The 22517-nt window shown below is 40.0% G+C and overlaps 1 pseudogene; it reads left to right on the forward strand.

Moving 5' to 3' along the window:
• The first annotated feature begins 21 nt into the window (after positions 1-21).
• On the forward strand, positions 22-20767 carry LOC139173563 (tubulointerstitial nephritis antigen-like; annotated as a pseudogene).
• Positions 20768-22517: the final 1750 nt, after the last annotated feature.

Raw genomic sequence — 22517 nt, forward strand, 5'->3', positions numbered from 1 at the left:
TGTGGTCCTCCTAATGTAATTATGCAATGTGTTACAGGTATATTGTCAGGATTTTCTCCCCCTCCCTTCTAATTGATTTCACAGGAGAGGAAAAAAGCATTGACATCAATTATAATTTTAGTTTCCTGCTGTGACAACAGCCTTCTTTGATAGGTTTATGCACCTCCATCCCCCCCCCCAAATTATTCTTACCAGAAATTAACTTCTTTTGGATTCACTTTCTAATAACAATCTGACCTTGTGGATTTATAATTATTAACTGGGAATAATCATCTATACATCTGAAGAAATGAGTTCTATTATTTATTAGTATGAAAGAGTATACTGCCACCAACATTTTAAATAAGGTGCCATCAGATCAGAGGAGTAGAAAAAGTCAAGGTGACAACCACAACCTGTGATCAAATATTGTCCCTTTTTATATATATTATTTAGGGGCTTTTCATAGCCAATTATGGCTGCAAGCTTGAACAGTTTTATCCCAAGGCAGACCTTTTGAGATGGTGTCCAATTTTGAGTGAGTCACTTTAAATTTCAAAAAGACCCCCCCCCCCAATCTTAAACCCTAAAACCCCTTGCATCAGCTAGGTTTCACACAACATGGCCAATTTTGTGATTGAGCTACATCATTTTTTTGAATACGCAGTATATACTGAATCACGAACTAACCAAGCAAGCTTTGCTCCCAGAATGTTCTAAGCCAAACATATACAGCAAGTTAATTAGCAGGGATGAGATCCTCAAGGAATCTTTAGAATTTTTTAGAATCAGTCAAATTTTGAAACTGGCCTTTTAAGGATTCCTGGACAATCCCATCCCTTCTCCAGGCCACAGTTCTTTCTTTCTTTCTTTCTTTCTTTCTTTCTTTCTTTCTTTCTTTCTTTCTTTCCTTCCTTCCTTCCTTCCTTCCTTCCTGTCTGTCTGTCTATCCATCCATCCATCCATCCATCCATCCATCTATCTATCTTTGTTTGTTTCTTTGTATATTTATTTATTTATTTATTTGTCTCTGTGTCGATCTCTGTGTCTGTCTGTCTGTCTGTCTTTCTGTCTGTATGGTATGAGTCTCCCGAAAAAAATTCAAGGGTACAAATTTCACACACACTCATACACACATTTGAAAGTTCAAAACCATGTTCTTTATCACAAAAATTCAAAAGAAACAAAGCACCCTTTTTGTATTGCAAAGAGCACTCGTCCCAAAACAACCTGGTAGTCTGTACAATCCCCTTAATCAGTTCTTAAGTACTTAGCTAGCAGCTGTGAAGGAACGTCACAGCCCTCCTTCTTCCACAAAGTGAGACCCCCACACTTTTCTCTGCTTTGGTTTCAAAGTCGTGAAAAATCAACAAAGTCTGGAAACAGCAAGGCACAGTCCTGAAGAAATAACGATCAGATAATCTTCCACAATGGCCAAGCCAGCATGCTGCTATTTATACCAGCAGCTCTAATTACTGGAGCCCCACCAAAACACAGGTGGCCTCTCTTATCTCCTGTAATATTTCTTCAATTGGCCTCTTTGATGCATAATTCTGCACATGCGTGGGTCTAACACTTCCTCATCCGAATCGACCAAAGATAATGGAGATTGGCTTCCTGGGCTGTGTGCCAAGCCCTCCTCTTCCAAGTCACCCCCACCTTCTTCTTCGTCCGAGGAAACTGCACTACCTGACTCTGTCGACAATAAAACAGGCCTATGACATGCTGATGTTTCCCCTGCATCCACCTCAACATTCCTTGGGGCAGGAGCTGGGCCAGAATCAACCACAACAGTATGTATGTATGTATGTATGTATGTATGTATGTATGTATGTATGTATGTATGTATGTATGTATGTATGTACTCACTTACTTACTTACTTACTTACTTACTTACTTACTTACTTACTTACTTACTTATTTGACTTGTATGCTGCCCGTCTCCGTAGACTCGGGGTGGCTCACAGCAATAATAAAGACAATGTAAAACAAATCTAATAATTTAAAAAACACTAAAACCCCCATTATTAAGAGCAAACATACACACAAACATACCATGTATAAACTATATAGGCCTGGGGGAGATGGTGGGTGAGGCAGGGGAAGGATATTGCAAGATCTCCATTCCCACCCCACTCCTGGAGGAAGGATTTGCAAATCTAATCCTATGTAGCTTCTGCTCCGGAAATCTCACACTACTTACCAGAGCTTGCAAAACTTTCGCCAGACCAATCATAGAATACAGCTCATCTCTTTGGAACCCATACCTCATTTCTGACATTAACACCCTCGAAAATGTCCAAAGATACTTCACCAGAAGAGCCATTTACTCCTCTCCCTCTAACAGAATACCCTATGAAGCTAGACTTAAAATCCTGGGTCTTGAAAGCTTAGAACTACAACGCCTTAAATATGATCTAAGTATTGCCCACAAGATCGTATGCTGCTACCGTGTTTCCCTGATAGTAAGACCCCCCCGATTGTAAGACATATGGGGGGTTTCAGGGGGGTCGGCTAATATAAGCCATACCCCGAAAGTAAGACATATGTCTTACTTTCGGGGAAACACGGTATGAAGAGACAGTAGAACCTTGACATACGTCCCCCCTGCCGCCGCCGTCCCCCCCCCCCCGCCGCCTGCAAGCGGTCTGCCAGGCGGCTCTCCCCGCTCCGCTCTTCGATATGCTGGAGAGCCGGAGAAGGGGACGTCCGGACCCCCCCACCCCCAGCAGAAGCCAAGGGGGGGGTCCTTTCAAGCGGTGCTGGGCGAAAGAGGGCGGGTGGCCAGCAGCAGAAGGCGAGAGGTGCCTCCTTCTCCGGCTCTCTGGCAGATCAAGCGCGCGAAGAGGCACCTCTCACCTTCCGCCGCTGCTGGCCGCCCTCTTTCGCCCAGCGTTGCTTCGGAAGCCGCCGAACGCCGTCAGGGGGGCGCTTTGTGACCGCCACTTGCCGAGCGGAGAGGCGGTCGCCAAGCGCCCCCCTGACGGCGTTCGGCGTCTTCCGAAGCGACGCTGGGCGAAAGAGGGCGGCCAACAGCGGCGGAAGGTGAGAGGTGCCTCTTCGCGCGCTCGATCTGCCGGAGAGCCGGAGAAGAAGGCACCTCTCGCCTTCTGCTGCTGGCCGCCCGTCCTCTTTCACCCAGCGCTGCTTGAAAGGACCCCCCCCTTTCCACCCCTTGTCGCCCGACAAAGGAGAAACTTCTGCAAATCGTGCGCCGTCTCCAGCGCTCTCTCCGGGTCGGGTTGTGTGAAAGAGGCCGGGGTTGGGGGAAGGGGAGAGGTAAGATGTGTTGTTGTTTTTTTGCAACGCCGCTCCGTTGGGGAAAGAGGGAAGGTGGTTCGCTCGGAGTTGGAGCTGAACAGAAGCGCGTGGAGAAGCCCAACCTTGGGGTGGGGTGGGGGAGAAGGGAGAGCAAGGAGGGCCATTGTGCATTGCCAGGTGGTGGGGGTCTCCCCCAGTTCAAAAGGTGCCTTGGCTGGAAGAGTAGCTGGTTTCCAGGGTATAAACTGGCTCGCTTCCGGGGATGGTGCACATCCGCTCACTTGCAGGGAAACAGCTTTGGGGCTAAAGAGGCGCTCCGGGCGCAAGATTGTATCCCGAGTAGTAATTCCATTTACTGCTCCGATGTGCCTCGCTGCAGGCTTTCTGTCAACGAAATAACAGCAACATGTTCTCGGAAGCCACCGCCTCTTCCCCTGCCTCGCTGCCCCTTGTCTCGGGCGACAAGGGGTGGAAAGGGGTGGTGGTCCGGAGCTGCGCCCTCCTTCGCCCGCCTCCTTTCCAATGTAAGACATACCCCGAAAGTAAGACATAGTGGGGCTTTTGGGGGTAAAAAGAAAGTAAGACACTGCCTTACTATCGGGGAAACACGGTATGTCCTGCCTGTCAAAGACTACTTCAGCTTCAACCACAACAACACAAGAGCACACAACAGATTCAAGCTTAATATTAACCGCTCCAAGCTTGATTGTAAAAAATACGACTTTAGTAGTCGGGTTGTGGAAGCATGGAATTCACTACCGGACTCTGTAGTATCATCCCGTAACCCCCAACACTTTACCCTTAGACTATCCACAGTTGACCTCTCCAGATTCCAAGAGGTCAGTAAGGGGTGCCTTCCGTCCCCTGTCCTATAGTCTCTCCTATATCTCCTATATCTTCTCTACTATATCCTCTATAACCTTCATTGTGTATTATTGTGTATTAGACAAAATAAATAAATAAATAAAATAAATAAAAATAAATAAAATCTCCATTCCTTCCCCACTCTGGGTCCAGCAAGAGGTGGTATTTGCCGGTTCTCTGAACTACGCAAAGTAGTTTACTCAGAACCTGCTTAATTTCACCCCTGCTTCCAATTCTGTTATTCTACAATTCTATTTTAAAAAGCCTACTCTATTTGCCTATGCAATCCTAAACAACAGTAAAAGAATACCCCCAATTTTATGAGAATCCTTTGAAAAGCTCTTGTATCTTCACACAGTAATCTCCCCAAATTAAGAAATGCTGGCTGGTTCTGTATTCAGTTTCAATTATTTATTACTGCCTCTCATGCAAGGAGGTTTATAACTGACACCTGATCCTTTTCCATTGGATAGGTGTGGCTGCAGATAGAATAGCAATTCATTCCCAAGGTCGTTTCACAGACAACCTTTCAGCTGGTATCTTGTGCCATCAAGAATCAGCATGGTTACAAAGGAGGAAGCATAAGCAATGCTTGGTTTTATATTGAAAAATATGGGTAGGTAAGATAGTTATTATTATTTATTTATTTATTTATTTATTTATTTATTACTTAGATTTGTATGCCGCCCCTCTCCGAAGACTCGGGGCGGCTCACAACACATGGAAACAAATCATAAATAATCTAACAAATTTAAAATTAAAAGATTTAAAAGACCCCATATACTAACAGACATACACACAAGCATACCATATATAAATTAAACATGCCCAGGGGAAGATGTTTCAGTTCCCCCATGCCTGACGGCAAAGGTGGGTTTTAAGGAGTTTACGGAAGGCAGGAAGAGTAGGGGCAGTTCTAATCTCCGGAGGGAGTTGGTTCCAGAGGGCCGGTGCCGCCACAGAGAAGGCTCTTCCCCTGGGGCCCGCCAACCGACATTGTTTAGTTGACGGGACCCGGAGAAGGCCCACTCTGTGGGACCTGATTGGTCGCTGGGATTCGTGCGGCAGGAGGTGGTCTCGGAGATATTTCTAGAAGCAAGAAAGGAAACAATATTATGATACACATACCATCTATTTTGGAGAGATGAGAAGTTTCAAGATGGATACCAGCTATTTCTCGGGGTTCATTTTCATTGGAAAACAAAGCATGTGACTGGTAGTGTTTCTGTGATACAATATATATTATATACCAACCTATGTTGACAGACTGAGTGAAAGTTGTTAAAAGCGTTAAGATTCCAACTGATTCCTTTTCACCATCAGATGGTGGGATGTAATCTGGAATCTCAGGAAGAAAGGGCTGCTTCCCAAAGAAACAGTAGAGCTTGAAATTATTATTATTATTATTATTATTATTATTATTATTATTATTACTATTATTTATTAGATTTGTATGCTGCCCCTCTCCGTAGATGTCTGGTAGATAGGAAGAAAGCTAAACTGACCCTTCTGTAGCAGCTCATAGAGTATAATATACCTATAGCTATGCAAAAGGTTGCTTTTATTAAAACTGGTACAGGGTCATAGCTGCTCCTATATAGGTAATACATTACCTGACTCTGTAGTTTTTTCCTCCAAATCCCTGAAACGTTAACCTTAAACTGTCTACCATTGATCTCATCCCATACCTAAGAGGTCTGTAAGGGGCGTGCATAAGCACAGTAATGTGCCTAGTGTTCCTGTCCTAAAGTCCCCGTGTATCTCGTAAAATATCATACATTCAAACCATACACAGTGTTTATATATTCATCTTAAAGTTTATACTTTTTTGTATTCATACACATGCTTGACAAAATAAATAAAAATAAATAAATATAGTGTTTGTCTGCAAATCAAAGTGAACCTCTGTGATTTGTAAAAAATGCTTTCTGGTTTTATATGTTGTGTGTAGTCAACAAAATGTGGCTATGGAATTACCTATCATTAATTGAGGTATTTGGAATGCACAGATCTACCTACAAAAGTTTATATATAAGTTTATACATAATAATGTATATAATAATATACATTATTATATATAATGTAAATTTACATTCATCCTGTAAAAGGACTTACATACTAGCTTTTCTTCAATTGTAACTCATTTCACTACTCTTTATAATTGTTGAGTACTCTAAACCCTTTGTAAGGTGCATGCAATAATATGAAAAAGAAAAATCCAAACAGTAACACAAAAGTATGATAAAAAAAGATTTCTTCTGCACATAGTTTTAGTTGATCTAAGTAGAAAGTAGACCTGCATCAGTGACAAAACCTCATCAGTACTTCTAATTAGACGGGATGATGGGATGATGTGACAAATTATAGGTGGAGAAAATTAAAGCTGCCATTCAAAAACAGATCTGAATTCTGCCTGTTTATTCCTTGTAGGCTAAATACTCTACTGCAGCTATGAATAAAACAGAATGATATGTAATTATACAACTATTCATAGTGAGGGACATAAAAATAGAGTTTATGCCAACGAGATACTGATTTTCTAAATTGGTTTGACAACATATAACTCATTCTCTGCCTGGTACAAAAAGTACAGCCAATATTTATTTTTATACTGATTTTATTAAATATAACAACTAAAAGTTACAAACTAATATAAATTAAAATAATATCACCAAATTAGAAATGCGGAAAAGACGGAAAACTAGAAAAGAAAGTAAAAAAAGAATATAGTAAAGAAAAAATGAAATATGGAAAGATATGACCTCTCTTCATCACAATAGGTGTAAACAATTTTAGTAACTTATCACCTTCTCTTAAAAACAAAACAAAAATTCTCTTCTTTCTATGTCTGATATCTTATCTATAAACAAATCCTTAAAGCCTTGTCATTTAGTTCTGGTCAGAAAAACCCAAGATAACAACGTATCTATGTTAACCTTATTCAAATAAACCAACCATATATTCTTTCCTTTTACTTTTAGCAAACTTGAACTTTAATCGTTTCAAATAATAAAATTTGGTTTCCCTCCCCTCCATTTTTTTCTCTGTCCCGTCTCACATAATTCTTCAAACATTTAACAAGTGTGGCAAATTCAAGTTATAGGAAAGTTATCCAGGTTATTTTTGGTTTATTATTTGTTATTATAGCCTTTTTCATTATTGAGACATAAGGCAGTTTACAGTGTAGCATCTTTTCCGTATCATTCTTGTTACCTCTCATGTTTAAATCCATTTTCAAATCAGACTCTATTTTGTCTGCAGCAGGGGTGAAATGTTCCCAGTTCACTCATGCCTGTCAGCAGGAGTGGGCTACTGCCCGGACCTGGGGGGGGACGCAGTGGGGTAGCGAAAATGGAGCTCCACCCCAGAGCACCCAATTTGCACTGAAAGATGTTGAAAGAAAACACAGGACATCCTGCATAAGCTACGCCCACAGTGTGGCAGTAAAAACTTTGGTAGCCCTTCACTGCCTGTCAGTCCTGGGAGAGCCGGTCACGAAGGGAGCGTGAGGTTGGACACCGCCATTTCGGTTCTTTTGCCCTCTGCACATGCACATAACTCTTTGCACATACACAGAGGGTAAAAGAACCCAAATGGAGGCATCTGGGCAGGTGGGCAGAACCTCATATTCCTTTTGCGACCGGCTCTCTGATGACTGAGAGGCATAAACGAACCAGAAGCATTTCACACCTGACCTGCAGCATTTGATAATTTATCAAATATTTATCAATTTAAATTTTACAGATTTGTAGTTTATTTATTTATTTAGTCCAATACATAATACACATTGAAGAGAATAGATATTTAGTAATATAACTAAAGAAATGAATAGAAGAAAAGATATAAAAGTATAGGTGAACAAATTTGAAAGGAAGAAAAGATAAATGAGATAAGGAGAGACAATTGGACAGGGGACGGAAGGCACACTGGTGCACTTATGCACGCCCCTTACTGACCTCTAAGGAACCTGGAGAGGTCAATCGTGGATAGTCTAAGGGAAAAATGTTGGGGGTTAGGGGTTGACACTACTGAGTCAGGTAATGAGTTCCATGCTTCGACAACTCGGTCATATTTTTTACAGTCAAGTTTGGAGCGGTTAATATTAAGTTTGAATCTGTTGCGTGCTCTTGTGTTGTTGCGATTGAAGCTGAAGTAGTCATTGACAAGTAGAACGTTGCAGCATATGATCTTGTGGGTAATACTTCTTGTATGGAATAAACATTTAACATTATTCAGAATGATCATTTTCCAGCTACAGCCTAGGAGGGGAAATGGGAATTTCTCTGTGTTTCCATGACACTGTGCCACTTTAAGCAGAACAAAATAAACAAATAACAAAGAAGATATTTATGAATGCCTTTCTCAATTGTTAGTTGACTTCAAAAAGTATTTGAAGCCTAAGGATTTCAGAAGCCACTGTATTATTCACCAAAGGGGAACGAAGATATTAAAGCTTTTCTGAAAGGATTTGTTTTCTCTTTTCTCAACTTTCCCTTCAAAATTGTTCACAAATAATTGCTGGTTGTTAATGCTGAAATAAAGAAGGGACAAAATATGAACCAGAACTTTCCTACATCTGTGGATTTAAAAGAACTTTTTCAGAATAATAACTGCATAACAATAGGAAGCCTTAATCCTTTTGCATTTTGAATTCTAAATATTTTCAATATTCACTTATGGATGGAAGACAGAAATCTTGTTAGCAGCTCTGGACAGAACCCCTTAATCATTTATTTGGTATTATGAAAAGGGAATTACTGATTTTGTTTCTTTCTTCAAAGAATCTAGCCTCTCATATATTGGCTGCACATTGACAGCATAATATAGAATCTGCCATTCAGAGACTTCAAATAAACTGTAAATAATTCTGAAGCCAAAGAATGAAGCTTTGACATATGTAGGACAAATGTCCTTGGAGAGGGGCGGCATACAAATCTAAATAATAATAATAATAATAATAATAATAATAATAATAATAATAATAATTATTATTATTATTATTATTATTATTATTATTATTATTATTATTATTATTATTATTATGTCAATACAACACAGCAAACGAGATCAATATACTGGATTTCATATTTCATCACCAGTCTGGCGCTTCCCAGACTGCGTGATGTAGCGGCGAATTATGTTTGCTGATCCCAGTAAAGCAGCCTTTTGCAATTGACAGATGGAGATTTTGTCAATTCCGATGGTTTTCAAATGTCCGCCTAGATCCTTTGGCACTGTGCCCAGCGTGCCAAGTACCACTGGGACCACTTTCACTGGCTTATGCCAGAGTCGTTGCAGCTCGATTTTTGGATCTTCGTATTTCACTAATTTCTCTAGCTGCTTCTCCTCAATTCTGCTGTCCCCTGGGATTGCGATGTCGATGATCCATAATTTCTTTTTCTCCACAATCAGGATGTCTGGTGTGTTATGCTTCAGAATTCGGTCAGTCTGAAGTTGGAAGTCCCACAGTAGTTTAGCTTGCTCATTTTCGACCACTTTTTCGGGCTTATGATCCCACCAGTTCTTTGCCACTTGTAAATGGTAGTTCTGGCACAAGTTCCAGTGGATCATCTGTGCCACAGCATCATGTCTATGCTTGTAGTCAGTCTATGCGATCTTTTTGCAGCAGCTGAGTATGTGATCGATTGTTTCATCTGTTTCTTTACAGAGTCTGCACTGTGGATCGGCTGTTGATTTTTCAATTCTGGCTTTGACAGCATTTGTTCTAATGGCCTGTTCTTGTGCCGCCAGTATTAGTCCTTCTGTCTCCTTTTTGAGTGTTCCATTTGTAAGCCATGACCAAGTCTTTTCTTTATCCCTGGTCATTATTATTATTATTATTATTATTATTATTATTATTATTATTATTATTATGCATCTCCAAGGAGTTACATGTCACTGAGATCATGCAAAAGCTATTTCTATTGTTAGTCAGAGTGAGATGGTGACTTTGGATATCAGGTGGCATGGAAGCAGTATTATCAACAGCATTTCAAAGATGCATTTTCAAAAGGCAACTGGACTTTGTTTTTTCTTGAAGACATTTCTCTTCTCATTCAAGAAGCTTCTTCAATCCTGAGGATGCTTCTTGAATAAAAAGTGAAACATCTTCAAGAAAAAAACAAAGTCCAATTGCCCTTTGAAAGAACATCATTGGGACCTGGATGACTCAGAATCTCCATAAATATTTATCAACAGCATAATGAACATCTCTGTTTGAAGTCTCTGTTCCAGATAATTTAGCCCCTGTCCCTGAGATAATCAAAAGGTGCTTTTAGATTGAGGTGTTGTACTATCACTGGTTCTAAATTAAAAACAACTCTTAGTCTGGACCAGTGGTTGTCAACTTGGGGGTCAGGACCCCTTTGGAGGTCGCTTAAGACCATGGGAAAAGACAAATTTCCCAGGGTGTTAGGAAATTGGTGCCTTGGAACATATTTTTACAATCCGACCAATCAGGCGTTTACAGTGGGGTGTCTCTCTGACCTTCCTGCCAATCAGCTTAAAGCTCTGTTGGGAGAATTGGCACTAGACTTATGGCTGGGGATCACCACAACATGAGGAACTGTATTAAGGGGTCGTGGCATTAGAAAGGTTGAGAACCACTGCTCTAGACCAATCTGCTGTGTAAATTGTATGAGATGCTATCATGACTTTTGCCTTAGGCTTAAATCCTTTATAATGCTTGAAGAATTATATAAATCAGTGTTTAAAGTCAACCTCAGTGACTTTAAAATATTGAGCTTCAACTTCAACTCCTAGATTCCTCAACCAACACTTTCTAGGCATTGCAGCCTATTTCGTTCAGTTGCAATCAGCGTAAGTAACAGTCAGGGACTAAACCTCTGGTCACAGTTACTGATCCAGATTAAATCCTGCAACATTATCCTGCAACACGTGGTATTTGCCTTCATTCATGATAGGAACTGTATGGCAAAACTTCTTGAAGCACTTGGATCGGAAAAGGCATTTCTAAGATGAGAATGTAGACTTCAAAAGTATAAGATGTACATTGTTGTGGATCCTATTTAAGTAAGATTAAGATCTGCAACACTTTAGCTCAGGAGATTAATTGAATTTCATCCTGTACTGCTTCAGCCGTACATTAGAAGGTTTCATATATTAGTACATAGAAACATAGTAACATAGAAGACTGATGGCAGAAAAAGACCTCATGGTCCATCTAGTCTGCCCTTATACTATTTCCTGTTTTATCTTACACTGGATATATGTTTATCCCAGGCATGTTTAAATTCAGTTACTGTGGATTTACCAACCACGTCTGCTGGAAGTTTGTTCCAAGGATCTACTACTCTTTCAGTGAAATAATATTTTCTCACGTTGCTTTTGATCTTTCCCCCAACTAACTTCAGATTGTGTCCCCTTGTTCTTGTGTTCACTTTCCTATTAAAAACACTTCCCTCCTGAACCTTATTTAACCCTTTAACATATTTAAATGTTTCGATCATGTCCCCCCTTTTCCTTCTGTACTCCAGATAGAGTACAACTCTATCACTGAATTATTACAGATCATAGAATTCTAATTTTTCAAGTTTCACCTGTAGACTATTTAAGAAGAGTTTGTTGTTGCCATTGTTATGAAAACACAGAAAAATAGAACACATTTTTTTCCTCTGTAAAACATTTAATATTCTACCCATAGAGCACAATCTATTGTAACCCTTTCCAAATTAGATTCCAATAATGCAGTCGGCTGTATGGAAGATCTGAATCAAACTTTACAGTGTAGCTGCTTTATCTTGGTTCCAGCAAAGTAGCCCACAAAATGTACTGAAATAGCTTGTTGGGGAATAACTTCTTTGAACTGAATTCCTGAGCTGTTGCTTTGCAGAACAATCCCATCTGACATGTTGGCTGCAAGGAGTCTGTTTCTTTAAGATAAAAAGGATTCCTAGGGTATACATTTTGAACTGTGGGATATAAAAGCTTCCCTGACTTCTGAGTGATTCAGGAAAAAAAGAATAAGTAATGCAACAAATGCTTTCAAGTTAAGAGTAGAAAAAATGAATATAATAAGTTATAGACTACTTTTTTTAAAAAAAAGATACAGGCTTGATCATATCTTCTTACTAACCTATTGCTTAAATCAGATTTTTTTTTCATTTTGATATATCTCACCTAGTACTGTATGGGATATTTCATACAGAGACCAGTATAGTGATTGCAGAGCCATGGACAAACACAATGTGGCCTCCAGGTCACCAGGATTCATTTTTTCAGAGATGCAAATAGGATTTAGCAGCAGGTTTCAAACAGGACTTCAGTTTCTGGCAGTAAGAAGGAGCTTAACCTCCTCTTTTCACAGAGCTGATCAAGATGGACTCATAATCGATTCCAGGTAAGTTAAAAATAGTTTTCCTTCAAGTTATAAAGTATAAATGAGTTTGAAACACCTGTCTTGAACAGGGATCTAATTTATTTTCTAACACAGGCATGTATGCAACCAATGACATGGAAAGTGAATGCAAATCTCCAGCTTCTCTTTTACTGTTGCCAGAGGTTCTAAGGATTCCACCTCCAAACTTCTTCCAAATGTCTGTATTATAACATAGGCACCATTATATTTTATACTTTTTTTAAAAAAAAGTATAAGCTTCCAATAGACATATTATGCCTACTTTTAACAGTGTAACAAAATAACAGTTGGAAGGGACCTTGAAGGTCTTCTAGTCCATCCCCCTTGTTCAAACGGTAGACTTTATGTACTATTTCAAAATAGGGGTTGTCCAATCTCTTCTTAAAAATATCCGGTAATGAAGCACCACTTGACTAATCACCATTCAAAATATTCCCAAAGATGAATCCAAATCTCTGTCTTGGATTTGCTAGAGGCGACTTTGAATTACAACTGTTCTCCTCATTTTCATCCTCTTGATAATAATGAGGAGGAGGAGGATGACAATAACAATAAGAATAACAATAGCAATAGCAATAACAATAACAAAACAATAACAATAACAACAGCAACAACAATAAATGTTTTTCCAAATCTGCAAAAAACATTGCCCACCAGCAATCTAAAAGATAGCAATCTTAAAAACAATTCTTTGGATAAAATCAGGAATCCTGGCTATTTAAAACATAAAAAAAAAAGATTTGTATTTTAAGCTAACTAGGCTGGTATCCCATGCGTGCTACCCTTTATTCTGGAACCAGTTTCACCCAGTGACTTGTGGTATTACAAATGTGTTTGATGCTGAGGAGAAAAGACAGACCACAACAAAGCCGTGTCCAAATCAGTTTGAAACATCAAATCGCATTTATCAGTGTGGCTCTCCCTACCAAAATCTCTTCAAAGGTAAGTGCTCAGTGTGAGCAAATTTCCACTCTTGCAATTTAAGTTTGTTACTTCAAACACTGGCAATTTCTTGGTTCTTCCCAAAGTCCATGAACACATATATATTTGCATATGCAAAAGTTCCTTTCTAAAAATGGATTCTTCGCTGGGTAAAAATATCAAATTGAAATCCTTCCTCTAAGGAGAATGTAGTAAAATCAGGGTGCAGCCAGATCAAACTGTTTGCTATACTTAATAAATGCAGTGTGCCCTTTTCTCTAAATAATGTGTTCAATTCAGCAACATAAATATGAGGGAAAGTAGATGTGAAAAATAAGTATACTTTTTTTTTGGTCCTCCAATTCTAGGAGGCCAATGGAATGAGAGAAATCAGAGAAAATGGTCCAATGCAAGGTAAAGAAAAGCTTGATTTAAAATAAATCAATAAGTATGATATGCATAAAAGCAAACTCTTGCCACAGATAATTCTTTTTTTAATTCTTTTTTTATTGTTGTTTTTTTAAAGACAAACAAAGACATACAACATTAAACACTCAAGGAGCTACCATTGCTCCGCTTATCTTAGAAGTCTAACTACTACAAAAAGCAAAAACCTAACTGTGGTCAGATCAATACAGAAATAACACACATGTATATTAGATACTTGTTAAATTTGATAATTCTTAAGAATATTAGTTGTCTGTGTTATAATTTGGAGAGGGGATAATAATAATAATAATAATAATAATAATAATAATAATAATAATTTATTAGATTCGTATGCCGCCCCTCTCCAAAGATTTGGAGTATAACCAAAATAACACTCAAAATTTATATGCCGCCCCTCTCCGAAGACTCGGAGAATAACCAAAATAACTCTCATTCTTCCTACGTTCTGCTTATTCTATTAAATGGCTCAGTTTCAATTTGCTTGGTATTTGCTTTAGATGATTTATTACAATCATAAACCAGGATGTTGTAGAACAAAGTAGCAAAGCTTGATTTATAGTGTACTATTCCACATGTCCGTTCAGAAACTAGTGCCATAGGTTCAGTGAAACTCATTGTTCACAACTATATCACTCTAACGCAAGGAACATGGATTAATGATGCCTAGAACTATATTTACGGGTTTTAAATGTGGGGGAAAGAAACATCAATACCATCATATTGAATAGGTGTAGGCAATATTTGAAGAATCAGGAGTCCCAGCTCAATTTGTGTTGGAAACAATCAATCAGCACAAGAGAAAACAATATTTTTTTGCCTCTTCTATTGATCAGCTGGATAAAACGCTGGCTGGTTTTTGACATCTTCAGCATTCTGAGACCAGCAAGAGCTACAAAAGGTGTCAGGCAGGTTGGTTTCTGTAGAAATCACAGACACAAAACATGATTTCTTGAACAAAGTTTGTCCGGGCCAGGAATCTCTTTAAGCGAGCAGCCTCGTTCAGAAACTCTGCCTCTGGACTCGCAAGTTTATTATTTATAACAAGTTTCTTGTGTTTACAAATACAGTGATACCTTGTCTTACAAACTTAATTGGTTCCGGGACGAGGTTCTTAAGGTGAAAGGTTTGTAAGACGAAACAATGTTTCCCATAGGAATCAATGGAAAAGCGATTAATGCGTGCAAGCCCAAAATTCACCCCTTTTGCCAGCCGAAGCGCCTGTTTTTGCACTGCTGTGATTTCCCTGAGGCTCCCTTCCATGGGAAATCCTACCTCTGGACTTCTGTGTTTTTGTGATGCTGCAATTTCACTGAGGCTCCCCTCACTGGGAAACCCCACCTCCGGACTTCCGTTGCCAGTGAAGTGCCCATTTTTGCGCTGCTGGGATTCCCCTGCTGGGATTCCCCTGCAGCATCACAAAAACACGGAAGTCCGGAGGTGGGGTTTCCCATGGAGGGAGCCTTGGGGGAATCTCAGCAGCGCAAAAACAGGTGCTTCGAAGGCAACGGAAGTCCGGAGGCGGGGCATCCCAGCGGTGGCGGTGGGTTTGTAAGGTGAAAATAGTTTGTAAGAAGAGGTAAAAAAATATTAAACCCCAGGTTTGTATCTCAAAAAGTTTGTATGACGAGGCGTTTGTAAGATGAGGTATCACTGTATAAAGTATTAATTCTCTACTTAACCTAGTTACAATGTAAATGGTTAATATGTGACACATAGCATACAGACGAAATCCTGTCAAGGTATGATTGCTAAATAAACAGAAGAGTATCTAATTAGTTTTTACCTTAGACAAACAGAAGGGTTTTAATTACCTTAGGCAAACAGAAGCCTAAATGAATAATTATTTCCTTAAGCTAATCAAAGGAGTGGGTTGTCTTAATCAGGCATGTAGGTTTGATCCTATAATATCCACAGAGGGCATTCTACATTCTTATAGACATATATATGTCGTCTGGCAGGACCCAGGGGAAGAGCCTTCTCTGTGGTGGCTCCGACCCTCTGGAATCAGCTCCCTCCAGAGATTAGAAGTGTCCCTACCCTCCTTGCCTTTCGTAAACTCCTTAAAACCCACCACTGTCGTCAAGCGTGGGGGAACTGAGACATCTCCCCCTGCCTATGTAGTTTTTGTGCATGATATGACTGCATGTATGTTTTTTATATTGGGGTTCCTTGCTTTTAGATTTTTAAATGTACAATTGTTATTTTAGATTCTAATTATTAGATTTGTCATTATGTATTGTTTTTATCACTGTTGTGAGCCGCCCCAAGTCTGCGGAGAGGGGTGGCACACAAATCTAATAAATAAATAAATAGATAGATAGATAGATAGATAGATAGATAGATAGATAGATAGATAGATAGATAGATAGATGATAGATAGATAGATAGATAGATAGATAAATATAGTTATTCCACATTTTACTCTTTTCCCTAGATACACAGAGAGTAGAATAAAAAACCTTTAGACTTAAATAAGACAGAAAGATAATCTGCTTTATTAACAAGATAGGTTTGCCTTATCATTGCAATAATTGATGATAGCCTACAGGTTCAAATAACATTGGAGAAATGGTGGAATAGAAATGGTGCGCTATTGTTTCAAGTAACAGCTAAGAAGTCATGTTTGGTTTTGAACTGGGCACAGGAAAACCCACCAGTTTTCTTAGAGGAATTTTAAATTCTGAAATTGAGGGATAGAAAAAGAAGGATGCCAACTTAGCAAACAAGCTAATGGGAGGGGGAAAATCTCAACCTTAGAACTACTGAAGTGATTTCATGCTTGGGCTCTTCAGAAAGGGAGGTTTAAGAAGTGACACTAAAACAAAACTAAACCCCGAGGAGACTTCATTTGGAGCATCATGCACACCTCTGATCATTGCATCTTTAGGTGGATATTAGAGACTTGGAGAAAAGGAAAAAAAGAGTATTCAAAATTACTGGGGGTCGAAGGGCTGCTCTACAAAGAAATGTTAGGACATTTGAGGCTTTTTAGCTTGGATGAAGTTGAGTTAGAGACTGAGTGATGGAGGCATATAATATAATTCGTGGTAAACACAAGTGGAGAAAGGGACTTCTATAACAATTATGTTGAAACAATGACATCTGTGCATGAGTCATTCTGCAAATGCCAAGTATGTACTTGCATCACAATGTCTAATGCATACCTATATGATTAGATTCCTTGATGAGTGAGCAGTCTTGAAAACTATTAAATACAGCTTCCGCACACAGCTGTTGCCATCTCCATGCCCTCCCACAGACACCTGTGCAAATATTTTTCTCCTTCTCCCACATGCTAGCATTTATTTTATTTTTATTTATTTATTTATTTTGTCCAATACACAATGAGGGGTTTAGTAGGTGTGTGTGTGTGTGTGTGTGTGTGTATATATATATATATATATATATATATATATATATATATATATATATATACACACACACACACACACACACACACACATAGTAAAATACATGATGAAGGTTATAGAGGAGATACCCATAGTAAAATATATCTAAGAAAGAATAGAAGAGAAATTATAGGAATAGAACATATCAATGAAAGAATAGAAGAAGAGATATAGGAATAAAGAAAGGAATAGGAGATATAGGAGAGCAATAGGACAGGGGACGGAAGGCACTCTAGTGCACTTGTACTCGCCCCTTACTGACCTCTTAGGAATCTGGATAGGTCAACTGTAGATAATCTAAGGGTAAAGTGTTGGGGGTTTGGGGATGACACCATGGAGTCCGGTAATGAGTTCCACTCTTTGACAACTCAGTTACTGAAGTCATATTTTTACAGTCAAGTTTAGAACGCTTAATATTAAGTTTAAATCTGTTGTGTGCTCTTGTGTTGTTGTGGTTGAAGCTGAAGTAGTCGCTGACAGGCAGGATGTTGCAGCATATGATCTTGTGGGCAATACTTAGATCTTGTTTAAGGCATCTTAGTTCTAGGCTTTCTAGGCCCAGGATTGAAAGTCTAGTCTCGTAGGGTATTCTATTTTGAGTGGAGGAATGAAGGGCTCTTCTGGTGAAGTATCTTTGGACATTTTCAAGGGTGTTAATGTCTGAGACGCGATATGGGTTCCAAACAGATGAGCTGTATTCAAGGATGGGTCTGGCAAAAGTTTTGTAAGCTCTGGTAAGTAGTGTGAGATTGCCAGAGCAGAAGCTACGTAGGGTTAGGTTTACAACTCTTGAAGCCTTCTTGGCTATGTAAGTAAGCATGTAAGTTCTTCAAATGAAGGAAAATTCAGAAACAACAAACAGGCTTTTTCACATAGTCCACAGTTAAACTCTGGAATTCCCTATCAATGAGAGACAGATAATGGCAGCCAAGTTGGATTATTGTAAAATGGGTCTGGAAGAGTTCTTGAAGGATGAGGCTATTTATGTTGTCTAACGCTAATGACAGTCTACATGGATTATAGGCAGCATGTTTTAAATACTGACTGGTGGGAAGGAAACTGGGTAAATTAACTAGGCATGTTTGGTATAATGAAGAGAAAACTCAGGGCACACATGGTAGCCATTTTTCTAATACTTGAAGGGCTATCACAGGGAAGAAGGCATCTCCAAAGCACCTGAGGGAAAGGCAAGAAACAATGGATGGAAGCTTATCAGAGAGAGATCCAACATGAAAATAAGGAAGAATTTCCTGACAGTGACAACAATCTGTGGAATAGCTTGCCTCCCAAATTTGTGGCTCCTTCATCTCTTGAAATTTTAAAGAAAAGAACATTTTCCCAGGATGATATAAGACAGGGGTCCTCAAACTATGGCCTGTGAGCTGGATATGACCTGCCAAAGCCAAATCTGGCCCATGTGGGACCATGAGGCTGCCCCATCCAAATTACCCACCTACTTGCCAGCCTCCACCCACCTTCTGGAGGCCGGGCAAGCCTAAAACAGGATGCATGGAGGCCTCCCGAGCCTCCAGAAGCGGCCTGCCACTCAAAAATGGGCCCATTTTTGGCCTCTCAGGGCCTCTGAGTGTCCCATTTTTGGCCGGCAGAGTGGAGGCCAGGGAGGCTAAAAATGAGACATGTGGAGACCTTTGGATGCCAAAAATGGACTTGGGTTTTTGGCTCCCTGTCAGACAGGAGACACACAAACACACACAAAGAGAAGTCACTCAAACATACTCCAAGGCAGCCACATCCCTTCAATAACCTGCTTTCCATCTCCAGGAGCATAATAAATAAAAGTTTAATTTGCTGCTAAAATGGTCACACCCACCCAGTCACATGACCACCTAGCCATGCCAACCCAGTCACATGACCACCTAGCCACACCCCCACCCAGCCGGTCTGGGCCCCCAACAGTCTGAGGGAGCATGAATTGATCCCCTGTTTAAAAAGTTTGAGGATCCCTGGTATAAGGACTTCTGACTTGGGCAGGGACTTGGACTAGAAGATCTCCTAGGTTCCTTCTGGCCCTCAGATTCTATGATATGATTCTGTTACAAGCAACAGGTATAATAACCGTCCAGTCTATACACACATGCCATTTTTAAATATATTTAACTGATGTCTGAATGACATGTAATACAGGACTAGACTGTCCAATGGCCAGGTCTAGCAAATCTTCTCTTACAATGTGGTTCTCAACCTTTCTAATGCCGTGACCCCTTAATACAGTTCCTCATGTTGTGGTGACCCCCAACCATAAGTCTAGCACCAATTCTCCCAGAAGAGCTTTAAGCTGATTGGCAGGAAGGTAAGAGGGACACCCCCACTGTAAACACCTGATTGGTTGGATTGTAAAAATATATTCCAAGGTGCCAGAATAGAAGCTTTAGTTCCTAATGCCATGGGAAATTTGTCTTTTCCCATGGTCTTAGGTGACCCCTGTGAAACGGTCATTCGACCCCCCCAAAAGGGTCCCGACCCTCAAGTTGAGAACCACTGTGACTTACATTCTAATGATTTTCAATAGGAATCGGAACATGAAAGAAATGAAGAGATTCTAGCATGAGAGATTTGAGGAAATGGTAAGGAAGAACGAATTGTAGGTGTGAGAGGGATTGAATGAGAGAGAGGCCAAGATATTAAAATAAGGCGGAGTAAAAGGAGGAACACTCCATCTTGACTGGAGAGAAATTAAGGAAGAAAATGAAGGAAAAGAAAAAAATAATCTGTTTTCTCAAAATGATTGAATGATGCTTTATTGGCTGGTTCCTTTCCTTATATGCATGCATCAGACTGTGGTGTACAAGGATTCACAGACAGCAGCATTACAATATCAAGTTTGATATCAGTTTTTTGACACCTGCGTTGTGCCATTATCATGCAAAAGATGCAACTTATTCTACTCGTGTCATGATGTCTGATGGAGCTACATCAACCACATCATTTGTGTCATAACATCAGATGGACATATCATCATTTTCTTTCTTTCCACAATAGATGCTTATTGTTTATCACACACTCTTTTTATCTACCGATCAGAATAGGAGTTTGACTGCTTTTTGTGTTTTAAGTGAAACCTCAGAACAGTCTGAAAAAGGGAATCTAAGATGTGGAAGAAATAAAGTGAAACAGTGGATTCATGTTCCTGCATAAACTATTTAAATTTGGGGAAAACGGGCAGGAATACACCAGAGACTTTGATTGGAGATTATCTACTAACACCAAGGTCTCCTGTGAATTATTTGTTTATCTTTAAAGCTTTTAGTCTTAGGAAGGATTGTGAAATAATTTCCATATATTCAAATGATGTCTCTGTAATGAACACTAGTTTAAATTAGGATTACAGCTATCTTTTTTTTTGCCCTATTCCACTCACTGCTGCCCTTCAGCCATCATGAAAGTATTCGATAATTTCTTCAAGAGTGGGATTTATTGGCATACCAGTGGAAAACCACAGTATGAGCACCAAGAAAGAATCCATTATGTCAAATTAGTGAGGTAAGCGAATCTATGGCTGTTTCTCCTTGTCATTCCATAATACAGTTCAAAGTGTTGGTTATGACCTATAAAGCCCTTCATGGCACTGGACCAGAATATCTCCGGGACCGCCTTCTGCCGCACGAATCCCAGCGACCAGTTAGGTCCCACAGAGTTGGCCTTCTCCAGGTCTCGTCAACTAAACAATGTCGTTTGGCGGGACCCAGGGGAAGAGCCTTCTCTGTGGCGGCCCCAACCCTTTGGAACCAACTCCCCCTAGATATCAGAGTTGCCCCCACCCTCCTTGCCTTTCGTAAGCTCCTTAAAACCCACCTCTGTCGTCAGGCATGGGGGAATAGAGACTTTCCCTTCCCCCTAGGCTTATAAAATTTATGCATGGTATGTCAGCATGTATGATTGGTTTCTTAAATCAGGGTTTTTTAAATTAACTTAAATATTAGATTTGTTTACATTGTATTATTATTGTTGTTAGCCGCCCCGAGTCTACGGAGAGGTGCGGCATACAAATCTGATAAATAAATAAATAAATAAATAAATAAATAAATAAATAAATAAATAAATAAATAAATACATACATACATACATACATACATACATACATACATACATACATACAGGCAGTCCTCGATTTACAATCCTTCTTTAAATGTGACTATTTGAAGTTGCAGTGGCATTGACAAAAGTGACTTATGACCATTTTTCACATTTAATAATTGTTGTGGCATCCCTATGGTCATGTGATCACAATTGGCAATTGCAGTGTCCTAGGATCCTTCTGTGACCTTTTGACAAGCAAAGCAGGGGTGAAATTTGGCAGGTTCTGACAGGTTCTGGAGTGGAAATTTTGAGTAGTTTGGAGAAATAGTGGATACCAGCTCTGGTAGGCGCCAGAGTAGGGTGGGAATGGGGATTTTGCAGTATTTTTCTCCTGCCATGCCCACCAAGCCACACCCACAGAACCGATAGGAAAAATTTTGAATTTTACCCCTGAAACAAAGTCAGTGGGGAAGGCAGATTCACTTAACAAACATGTTGCTAACTTAACCGGGGTGGTGCAGTGGTTAGAGCAATGGTTCCCAACTTTTTTTTGCCTATGCCCCACCTAAGCATCTTTAAGATGCCCCCCCCCATGATATATAATTCTTACTATTCAAAAAGTGAACTCCTACTCATGTGGAGGAAGCCTAAAAGGCCATTCACTTGGTTTAAACAAGGCTCCAATTGCCCCCATTGAAAATCAAATTGCCCTCCCTCACGTGGTGCGTAGGTCCCACATTGGGAACCAGGGCCACCATCAGGAATTTTGGGGCCCCATACAGCCTAAGTGTCTGCCCCCCCCCCGCCATTTTAAAACTATTTTAAGTCACCAAGCCACTCCATCCCCCAGGATCATTTCCCGCTTCACGCCAAGCGAGGCGGTCGCATAGGCCAGTGTTTCCCAACCTTGGCAACTTGAAGATATCTGGACTTTAACTCCCAGAATTCCCCAGCCAGCGAATGCTGGATGGGGAATTCTGGGAGTTGAAGTCCAGATATCTTCAAGTTGTCAAGGTTGGGAAGCACTGCCATAGGCTATTTCAGGAACTGGGTTAAGCCGATTGTGTGGACTCGTCCAGGAGAAAGAAAGAAGCGGGAGTGACAAGGGAAAGAAAGATCCTGGCATCGGTCAGGCGGAGCGAGGCTTATTTACGGCTCCTTGGCACTTCTCCCTTCTTGTTGACAAAACCATGTGCTTTCTAGCGAGGGGAGAGGGG

This window comes from Erythrolamprus reginae, chromosome 1 (assembly GCF_031021105.1).
Source record: "Erythrolamprus reginae isolate rEryReg1 chromosome 1, rEryReg1.hap1, whole genome shotgun sequence".
NCBI classification, from domain to species: Eukaryota; Metazoa; Chordata; class Lepidosauria; order Squamata; family Dipsadidae; genus Erythrolamprus; species Erythrolamprus reginae.